Source organism: Mus caroli, unplaced genomic scaffold (genome assembly GCF_978045245.1).
Source record: "Mus caroli unplaced genomic scaffold, Mus_caroli_1 scaffold_4, whole genome shotgun sequence".
NCBI lineage: Eukaryota > Metazoa > Chordata > Mammalia > Rodentia > Muridae > Mus > Mus caroli.
The window spans coordinates 89,757,536-89,769,044 of record NW_028227259.1 but is presented as its reverse complement, the minus strand read 5'-3'; the positions used below and the strand labels follow the sequence as shown (position 1 = coordinate 89,769,044).

The 11,509-nt window shown below is 33.9% G+C and overlaps 1 pseudogene; it reads left to right on the top strand.

Annotated features, from left to right (window-relative positions):
- The first annotated feature begins 1,247 nt into the window (after nucleotides 1-1,247).
- LOC147005173 (UDP-glucuronosyltransferase 2B17-like) lies at nucleotides 1,248-10,681 on the top strand (annotated as a pseudogene).
- Nucleotides 10,682-11,509: the final 828 nt, after the last annotated feature.

Here is an 11,509-nt window from a genome sequence, read left to right as displayed (position 1 = left end):
CAAATGAGATAAACATGTAATTTTTTGAGTTTTTTATATAGTGGATTATGTTAATGGATTTTCAATTATTGAACCATCTCTGCATTCCTAGAGTGAAGTCTACTTGATTGTGGTGAATGATGGTTTTGATGTGTTTTTTGGATTCATATTGTGAGAATTTTATTGAGTATTTTTCCATTGATATTCTAAACAAAATTGGTCTGAAGTTCTTTTTCTTTGTTGGGTCTTTGGTGGTTTAGGTTTCTGTGTAACTGTGGCTTCATAGAGTGAACTAGGTAGTATTCCTTCTGTTTCTATTGTGTGGAATAGTTTGAGAAGTGTTGGTATTGACTCTTCTTTAAAGGTCTGGTAGACTCCTTCACCCTGGCATCTGGCTCTGGACTTTTTTGGGTAGGTGATTTTTTAATGACTTCTATTTCCTTGTTGGATATGGGACTGGTTAGATAGTTTATCCAGTCTTGATTTAACTTTGGTACCTGGTGTCTGTCTAGAAAGTCATTTATTTCACATAGACTTTCCAGTTTAGTTGGATAAAGGGTTTTGTAATAAAATCTGATGTTTTTTTTCTTAATTTCCTCAGTTTCTGTTGTTATCTCTCCCTTTACATTTCTGATTTTGTTCATTTGCATACAATCTTTGTGTCCTTTAGTTAGTTCAGCTAAGGGTTTTTCTATCTTATTGATTTTCTCAAAGACTCAGATTTTTGTTTTGTTTATTTTTTATATCACTCTCTTTGTTTCTAATTTTATGGTTTTAATTAACCAATAAAGATTGGTTAATTGCCGGGCGTGGTGGCGCACACCTTTAATCCCAGCACTCGGGAGGCAGAGGCAGGCGGATTTCTGAGTTCGAGGCCAGCCTGGTCTACAAAGTGAGTGCCAGGACAGCCAGGGCTACATAGAGAAACCCTGTCTCGAAAAAACCAAAAAAAAAAAAAAAAAAAAAAAAAAAAAAAAAAAGATTGGTTAATTGATTATTTCCAGCCATCTACTCCTCTTGCATGTGTTTGCTTCTATTTACTCTGGTGCTTTGAGACATGCTGTTAAGTGGCTTGTGTATGATCTCTCTAACTTCTTTAAAAATTCTCTTAGCATCTTAGCATATGTTCTATACCAAACAAAAATTTTCCTAGTGCTTTTAAGGAAATATATTTCATACTCAACAGGCAGTCCAGTCAACTTTTCTTTATCTCATATCCTCATTTTCTCCATCTAGGAAGGCCAATTACCTTATCTGAGACAATCAGCAAAGAAGGAATGTGGCTCATTAGATCCTACTGGGATTTGGAGTTCCCTCACACAACCTTACCAAATGTTGATTATGTTGGTGGATTCCACTGCAAACCTGATAAGCCCTTGCCTAAGGTAAATACATTCCTTTTACCTCTTTTTCATTTCATTTCATTTCTGATAAAATTGATTCTACATCGGGTATTACATTTTTCTCCCAATGATAGAGATACATGGAAGTAGAATTAAGAATCCTGCTAAGTAGGAGCTTTATGAACTCATGAAAGAACATAACAGATCTAGAAAATATTCATATCAGTGAGTTAAATTAAGTCATGTAGGGTACTAGAGTGATTCACTTCTGGGCAAAGTCCTTACCAAGCAGCCATGAGAATGTTAGTTTGAATCCCAATACCCACATAAAGAGTAGAGTTTTCTGGCATAGGATGAATGACTTAGTTCTGAGTTGCAGAAACAGGTTAGTACTGAGGATACTGACTTGTTTAAATGGTAGGATTCATATTCAATAAGAGACAGTCTAAAAAAAATTAAAAATTGATAGAGTAGGACATCTTATTTTAACCGTGGCCTGGATGAGCTAAAACAAAGGCAGGGAACATCCACAACACCACCACAGTCACACTCAAACACACACAAACAAACACAAACAGACACACACACTACACCAACTTAAACACAGGTGCATGATACTCAAATGCACATATACATATATAAACATACACAAAATGTCAGAGAAATTAAGTTGATTAAATTCAGTATATCAAAATCTGTCAATCATTCACAAGTTGTGATTATCACATATCATAGTTAGTTCTTTAACATCCAGAGAAACAGCATAGAGATAACTTCCATTCAAACCATTGAATTGTTGAGGTTACTTCTGAAAATACTCCTATTTATACACAATATAAGAAAATTACTACATAATACATGTTTACCATGATGATATGATTTGTTTTATAAAAAAAGTAAAACATTTAATTACTTGTCTTATGAAATTCGGGTCAACTACCATATATGAACCTACTACAACATAGAGATTATTTCATCAAACAATAGCTAATAATGTTAATTCAGATATCATAGTACAAAAATAAAAGAACAAGCAAAAATATACATTCTATAGGATGAAAAATGTAATGAAGCTACAAATTTGTAAATATTTCATACACCATTATTGCACTCCTGAGTTTTTATTTAGCCAGAGAAGCAATTTGAGAACATTTATTAAATTTGTGTTAGTACACTTCACACTGCTTCCTGTGATGTCCAAAGTGTTTAATATTGCCAGTTTTGTCTTCTGTGCTTGTTACCACTGCTTTCCTAAAAATTCCTAAACCCTTCAATTTTTATTGTCTTAGCTTTTGCATAAAACTTTCATAAGTGATTATTTTCTCATATTGTTATTGTGTGATAAATCAAGTTCTTTCTTCATAGGAAATGGAAGACTTCCTCCAGAGCTCTAGAGAGCATGGTGTGATGGTATTTTCTTGGGGTTCAATGGTCATAAATATGAAAGAAGAATGGGCCAAAGCAATTACATGGGCCCTTGCCCAGATTCCACAACAGGTGAGGTAAAGTGCCCATGGCAAGAGAATGTATAATTAGTCTATGAAAGTCCTTAAAGCAACCAATTCTAGAAATGACTGTGGGAAAAGTAAATGTTTAAGCAAGCTGTTATATACTTTAGCCAAATTACAAACAGACACACACCATAGATGTTACAGTATTACAGAAGGTGTAGTGACTGTGAACACCTTGGATATCAACGTTGTGATCTCTGTGTACACATTCTAAAATGCTGGCGTCATGATGGCAACACTGTCAAGGTCGTGTAGACATAGAAAATCCCTCAGAGTTACTTGTTCCAATTGCTGGTAATTTAATTCACTGCACGTGTAAGATTTTTCAGGGGAGAGTTAATTTCTATTAATTTTTCTAGTAGAAGAACATTAAGCAAGTATTGACAATGTTTAAAATGAAACTAAGTCTGTATCCTAATTTTGAGGTGGATCTTATCAGAGTGCAGTTGAGAGCACAGTTTAAAGAAGGGATTCCAAGGCTAGAGTACTAACTGGCTAACTAAGAAAATGAGGAAAAAGAACCTATCTTTTTCTGACTTCCTTGTCAGTATTTGTAGAAGAAATATCTAAAGGAAATGTAGAGATGGGTACTGCCCTTGTGATCATCTCTATGCAATAGAAAACAAGAATCACAGGACTCTCCTTCTAACCAGTCAGAGTGAATATTCCTGGAGCTTTGTGGGCCACCAGTGAGGAAAAAAATAAAACAAACCAGAAATTCTCTTTCTATCAGGAAATATATTCAATTAAACATCTGAGATAGTCTTCTCCATGTCACACACTCACTTTGGTACACATAAACATACATTTGCACACATCAAATGTCTCATCTATGCTCCAAAAAATACAGAACACAGAAGAAGGGAGGCAGACCAAAAGTTAAGGGATGGAGGAAGAACCGATCTCAGTGATAATTATAAAGATGGGACTGCTCAATTAAATTTTATGTGCAAATTTTTCTGCCCTTGCTGACTAGAGATTTATAGATCTGTATTAATATTCTTAGAATTCCAAAGCAAAATTGATTTTTCATGAAGAGTTAATAATTCATGTAAATCAAAAGCAACATGTACAAAGCTTGTGCAACATAAACAGACCAAATCTGAGCATGGAGAGAGGAGAGGGGCACTCAGTCCACACAGAGCCATAGACTCTTGACACCTGTTGGCTTGTAAGATGGGAAGAGTGCAGAACCTGTGGAGCCAACCACTATCTACTGAAAGACCACATACACAAGAATATTTGGAATGCGCAAATTAGTCTTGAAGTTGTTGGGGTTTTTTTTTGAATGGTACTTAGTTGGGTTGGTAAGGAAGGTGATGATTTACAGAAGATTATGGTAAGAAGGAATGAATTTTAAGAAGCATGTTATATGAAATTCTAAAGAGAAATGAAAAAATAAAAAAGAGAAATATCAGTTTCTGTTGGTGTGATCACAGTCATCATTGGTACAGCAAGTTGAATCCCATGGTAGAGGTGATGCCTGCATGTTCTCAACCATTAGTCCACAACAATAGCTCTACAAAGGGTGTGTGTCTATTAAGGTGAAGTTAATATAGCAGGTTTAGCATTTGCATTTAAATCCTACCTGTCACCACTCCAGAGGAAGGAGGGATTAAAGCCAAATGCAATACCCAATTTTATTCAGAGAATCAAATAAAGTATACTCTGAGGGTTAACAAAGGTCTTATGAGTACATATCACATGAGTTTAAGCTGCATACAATCATAAAAATGAGCTATGTGGTTAAAAAACATGCTTTTCCATAGAGGCACAGAAAGGGCAGTTTATACATTATCAGTTTATACATTACAGTTTATACCAGTAGGAAGCAGAAGTGCTTAACCTGAAATAGATCAACTCTTACTAGCTATATCTGGGACAACGGCAAATACACAATCCAAAAACAATGTCTTGATGTGAAAAAACTGAGGTCAGTGCCTCTTGTCTTGTCTCTTTGAGTGTTCCACAAGCACTCAAAAGTCTACTCATTTGACTCTCTTCCTGGAACATTTTCTAATTCTAATATCTGCTTCTTTTAATTTTCTTTTGCAGCTTTTTCCTTTTTTATTGGTTATCTTACTTATTTACATTTTAAATGTATATACCCCTTCCTGGTTTTCCCTCCACAAACCTACTATCATATAATCCCTCCCTCCTGCTTCTCCGAGGAAGCTCCCTTACCCATCTCCTACTCCCACCTCAACACTCTAGCACTGCACTACTCTGGGGCATCGAGCCTTCACTGGACCTAGGCCTACCCTCCTATTGATGCCAGATGTGGCCGTCCTCTGCTACATATGCAGCTGGAGCGATGGCTGTTTTGGTGTGTGTGTGTGTGTGTGTGTGTGTGTGTGTGTGTGTTTTGCTTTGTTTTACATGTAGATATATCTAATTGTCCTTTGATGTGTGAGTATCTGCAGACAAAAAAGTTAAAGCAGTGAGAATCATGATAAAGTGATTCTTAGGTGACAAAGTACTCTGTGTAACTTCTCCGTTGGTGTATAGGGCCTTTTTCTGGCCCTAAGTAGGTGGGCTCGACCTCTGATGGTTTGTTCCATAAATCCCACTGCCTTTCTAGCTCAACGGTTGCTGTCTTCACAGTGACTGCATTATTCCCTCCCCTCCCCCTTTCTCCTTTATGGTCCAGGGCTGGATGAGCCTGAGAGGATTCCATAATCTTTCAGTGGAAATATCTGCAATGCCAATTGCATATCCTTTCCCAAATAACTTCAGCCAATAATACTTCCAAGTCTCAAATTGTTTAAACCTCATAGACCTGTCTAAAGGCAGGGCAGATTGTTCAGTGGATAAATGGTTTTAAGTACCTGAACATGTATCACCTTCAGGAACGTGTCAAAATAAGTGTAAATAAGGAAAGCACAAGGATGTACCTTCATGTCTCCCCCATTTTTATTTTTATTTTTAAATAATTGTAATTTTAATGCTTTTCGATTGTTCCCTGGCCTTAATGATTATGAAGAATTCTTACTGTACGATAAATATTAGATCATTTATAGAAGTTTTTAATTTTTTTCTATAACAGACTAATAAGCAATTTCACAACTATCTAGAACTCCAGTTCTAGATGATCTGGCACCCTTAAAAAACAGGTAGGCAGAATGTGAATGCATATAAAAATAAAGGGATATATTTTTAAAGTAGCAATTAGGAAATTGATACACCATAATAATTTTTGATAATTGTTCAGTGTTTTAAATGTCCTGTGTAATTGACATTTTTGTGGGTATTATCAGGTGTTCTTTTTAACAGATGTCCCAGATATTATCCCATGTCTTATCTTTGTACTTTTTTTGCATTTAATGCACCACATCCTGAATCATGTCATATATACATTGTAGTTCTTGCTCTTTGCAGGTGACTAACAGTATGTCATCCATGTAATGAATAATATTAGCCTTAGTAAAGACCTGCCTCCCCAGTTATAAAACATTTCCTACATTGTGCTGGAACATAGTAGAGGATTTAGCCATGCCTTGAGGTAATAAAGTAAATTGATATCAAAGCTGGGGTTCTTTATGACTGAGTGAAGAAACAGAAAATGTTATATATACTTTATTATAAAGATATATGTATAGTATAAAATCAATTTTTCACATTCAAAACAATTGAAGACTAATCTTTGACTATAGTTGTCAGTGTAGATAACCAGGCTGTATAGCTCATGTTGGCCACATGTTGCATTAAGATCTCATAAGTCAATCAACTGTCTTCATTTATCCTATTATTGTTTACCTACAAAAACAAGAGAATTCCATGGAGAAAAGAGACAGATTTATGGTCTCATTCTACAACTGTTGTCTGACTACTAATGAGGAGCCTATAACTTTCCTTTAGAACGGGGCCTTTAAGGTGTTCAGACTGATTAAATTTTTATGTAACTTTTGGCTACAATGAAATACACAATCCATGCTTATGATACTGTTTGTGTGAGAATATAGGTTCTGTAATACTTTGTAACCCTTAACCTACTCCTGTTTTCTTTTTGATATCCCAAATTTTTCATTAGCAATTGAGATTGTGAACAATAGGTAGTATTAGAGTTAGGAAAACGAATAATACATCTGTATTAGGTTGATGTAAAAAAGGCTTTTTACCAATTATTAATCAGAATATGAGTAGCAGAAGACTATGTTATTTGCATTATATCTTCTTGACCTATATAGTATAATTTTGTTTATTCTTCTTAGAGTTCATTGTTCTCAAATAAATTAGCATTGAACTTACTTCTATAAAATGCCATTCAGGTAGCCACAATTCAATGGCTACAATAGAATATCAATTCAAAAAAAATTAATCAATTCTATTAATATTTTTATAGTGTATCATTTTCCTTTAATAAGGTTCTTAAAGCTGAAGTTTTATTTGTACTACTGAATCTTCTTGCATGGATCACTTTTTTTTCATGAAGAAACTTTATAGACAATAATAATAACTGAACATTTTCCTCTGTCTTTAAATTGTGAATTAGTAGGTACTGTGGCCCTGATTGTTATTTCCCCTGTATAACTGCCAAAGACTGCTTATGAACTATGATTTCTTTTTGTGAATAGACTATTGTGATAAGGTCCACAAAAACCTGTTTGTCCCTTAAAAGGACATTGAAAAGGAAAAATGGCAATACTTTAGGGCAAGGAATATCAAAAGCAGCAGTTGCTTGAGTAGAAACGTGTAACAAAAGAATAGATTGGTTACAATCTGAAGTTGGCATAAATGCTACTGTTTTCATAATTAAACTCTTACACTGTAGAGCCTTTAGGGTTCCCTAATCAGTTTTGTCTATCATTGACTCATATTGTTATTGTTGCCACATAATCATATTTATATCAGCATCTCTTAGACAAATAGTTTACTTTCTCTCATAGAGAGCATATTGATTCTGAGCATTCAATTGTTGTAAAGACATTTTAGAGTACACATTTAAGTGGCCACTTGACAAACATCAGCTTTTGTACAGCTAAGATTTCTAAAGCAACTAATTTTGCTATGTGTTTATAGGTCCCTACATATCTTCATAACTTCATAAAGTCCATAACATTTTCTCTATTTGAGGCTTAATTAATTCTGGACAATCTTCATGGTCATTATTAAAAGTAGCAATCTTATAAGAATTTGTTCCCGCTTTACTTGTTTTTCCATAAAATCTTTGAGTCTCCATATGAAACCAGAATAAGGTTCTAAGGAACCTTGTATATTTTGTATATAACTATACCCGAAGTCAAATTCCTTATCAGTTTTCATTAAAGCTGCCATAGCTACATAACTAATGTGCAAGGGGGCTGAAGAAGGTATATTAAGGAACTGATAATCTGTTGATATTCATCTACCAATCCCTATCAGCATTTCATTGTGACATTTTCAGGATTATCCCTCATTCCTGGCTGGCTAATTTTTTCATAGACTTTATCGGAAAGCCACATTTGCCACTGAAGAGACTGAAAAGACCTAAAAGTTACTTTAGCAATTACATGAAACCTATGGCAATCATTGTGCATTATTGTTCCAATGAAAATGATATTCATTACTATATGGAACACTAGTTCATTCTTAAAATCTTTCATAATATCCATGTCTAATTCCTGATAATCATTTTGATTTTATAGAATTTTTATGAGAATCACCAAGCACAGTCCATGAGTCCAGAGAGGAATGGATCAATGAATTCCTTTTCATCGCCATACCCTAGCTTGTCTAGGTTGTAAAGTTAGCTTTTTTCAAGTCCTCATCAAAAAGTAGAGAAACTCAAGATTAGATTGGAAATCAATTTCTTTATCCTATGCTACAGGATCATCTCTAAGCAATGTACCACATATATATGAAGGCTTCAGTAATGTTACTGAGGAATTAATCATCTGGATAATTATTAACGGCACTATTTTTTTTTACTTTTGACATAGTTCACACTTGGACATATTCTCTTTACACCTTTTTCCAATTTTAAGGCATGCCCATCCTATTTATATTCATGCAAGGACTTGGCCATCAGTTCATGGTGATTATTAACCCCCTTATCTTTGTTAAGTATAGATAATAATCTGCCCAAGTCACCAAAAATTGAAAGAGGATTCTTTCCCTCTTGTTTGTATGCTTTTTCAATATTCATTCAGACACTATCTCATATTTCTACATCTAAAGTGCAATCTTCTGCAAACTATGGATTATGATCACAAGCAATTTGAAATTAGTAGTTGTGATTTTGATACATGTGCTCATCTTTTCATTAACGAAATGATGCACAAGCTCAACATAAAGCATAGCTTTCTCTATTTTCTTCTCTACTACTCTCACTAACTCTGTGAGTGTCCTCAGTTTCCTATTATGAAGCGAACTTTAGGTTTCCATTCAGCTTGTTACAGCTCCAGAGACAGTGAAAATAAACTCTGATGTATTTTAACATGTAATGATATTAAAACTTAAATACTAAGGTTATCAAAAATAATTTATATAAAATATAAGTTATATATTATATATGCCAACTTTTCTGTAGTTGACTTATGTCACTGTGGCAAAGTATTAATATTTTAATGTATCATTAACTATTTCATTTTTCTACATATCTTTTCTTGGAAAGTGATGCTTATGTTCAGCCTGTATGAGTGTAAAAATAAACACAGGACCTTCTACACTAGTGTCTCAATCCTTGGAGAGTTCTCCTTGCTCATCTCTTCTGAGTTCCTCATCTATCCTATGAGTGATATATGTAGATATATATGTGTGTGTATATATATATACACACACATATATATCTACATATACATATACATATATGTTTTCTCTAAACTAAAAGAGCTACAATTTAAAAAGACTAAAATATTAAAATTTCTTTTGAAATTATGACATCATTTCTCCCTTTTCATACCTTCCTTCAAACATTTTAATAACCATGCTCCTTTGCTCTATTTCAAACCCATGGCCTCCTTTTCCACTAGTTGTTGTTACATTCATGTATGTAAATATCTCTACATTTATTTTCTTAAATATAACCTGATCAATCTATATAATGTCAAATTTGGCTCCATCAACACAAAATATCTAACATATAACAGTTTGTTGTTTTGTTTTGTTTTGTTGTTTTGTATGTTTGTTTGTTTGTTTGGTTGGTTGGTTGGTTTTCTTGTTTGTCTGTTTTAAGATTTGATGGCAAAAACCCCAGCAACCATAGGATGCAATACTAGAGTCTATAAGTGGCTTCCCCAGGATGAACATCTTGGTAAGACTCTGAAAAACAAACACTTATTCAAGAATGACTCTCTCTGATTCCTATACTTACCTTTCTTGACTTCAGAATCCTTTATACTACACTTGATGAGTGGATAATATAAGACAACAATATAACTCATTGATTCTTATCTACAATGGACTTAATGTGTTCAACTGGAAATGAGAACTTCAAATTTCAGTCTCAACTCACAAACAAATGTGAAAAAATACAGTTCTCGGTAAATTTTGTTTCTTCTTATGCAGAGACAAAAATACTTCAGTGAAGTCATGAGTTTAAGAATTTTTATGTAGAAACATCTCTTTTTAGGTCCTCATAGTACACATTCCTCCTTCTATTTCTACAGCTTGTAATTAATGTTAACCTGAATTCATCTTATACTTGGTCATCCAAAACCCAAAGCCTTCCTAACTCATGGAGGATCCAAAAGCCTCTATGAAGCAATCTATCATGGAATCCCTATGATTAGCATTCTTTTGTTTGGAGAACAACATGATAACATTGCCCACATGGTGGCCAAAGGAGCAGCTATTACACTAAATATCAGAAAAATGTCAAGGACATATTTGCTCAATACACTGGAGGAAGTCATAGACAATTCTTTGTGAGTTTAATTTTTTTAAAATGTGTATCATTCATTCATTCATACATTCATTCATTGTGTTTTCATGGAAGGCCAAATGAACAAAAATTTTCTTGAAGGTAATAATGATGATAGGAACAGATACAAATTAAGGCATCATTCAGTACATATATAAATCTCACCTTTGCTTCTTGTTTTTTAACTATTTGCTATGCCTTATGTTTCTTTGCTATTTAAACAAGGATGGTCTTAAATGTTCAATCCTTCTGCTTCATCCTCCAGACTGCATGGCCAAGACACATATACTACCAGATCTGATTAAATTTTCATTTCAATTCTTTCAGTAAAGTAACATCAAAATCATTTTCTCTTGCCCTTTGAAGACAAGGAATCTTTGTGAGACTCCTATTTGTGAGAACAAGTTGCAGGGACTCTGACTCTTGTGCCAGCTCTTGGGACTCTTTTCCTCCTGTTGGCTTGCTGGATATAGCCTTGCAATGAAAGTTTAGTTTCAACTTATCTTATTTTCTTTTGTCATGTATGTCTTAGAGACTTAGAGACTTGTTAATTTTTAATGAGAGGCAGTGAGGGAGTCGAACTGGAAGTGAAGGGAAGAGGAGAAATTACCAGGAGTAGAGGTAAACAAAAAGATTATTATTATCAGGATACATTGTATAAAAGAATAATCTATTTTAAATTTAAAGAATGAACACTCAAGAATACTTGTTACTATAACTTCATATCATTTACTGGGTAGGTACTACCACATATAAATGATTCTTTTTGAAAATTTATATGTTTAAAATTGTGTTATATTTATATAGGTACATATACTATGTGTACTTGAGAGCAT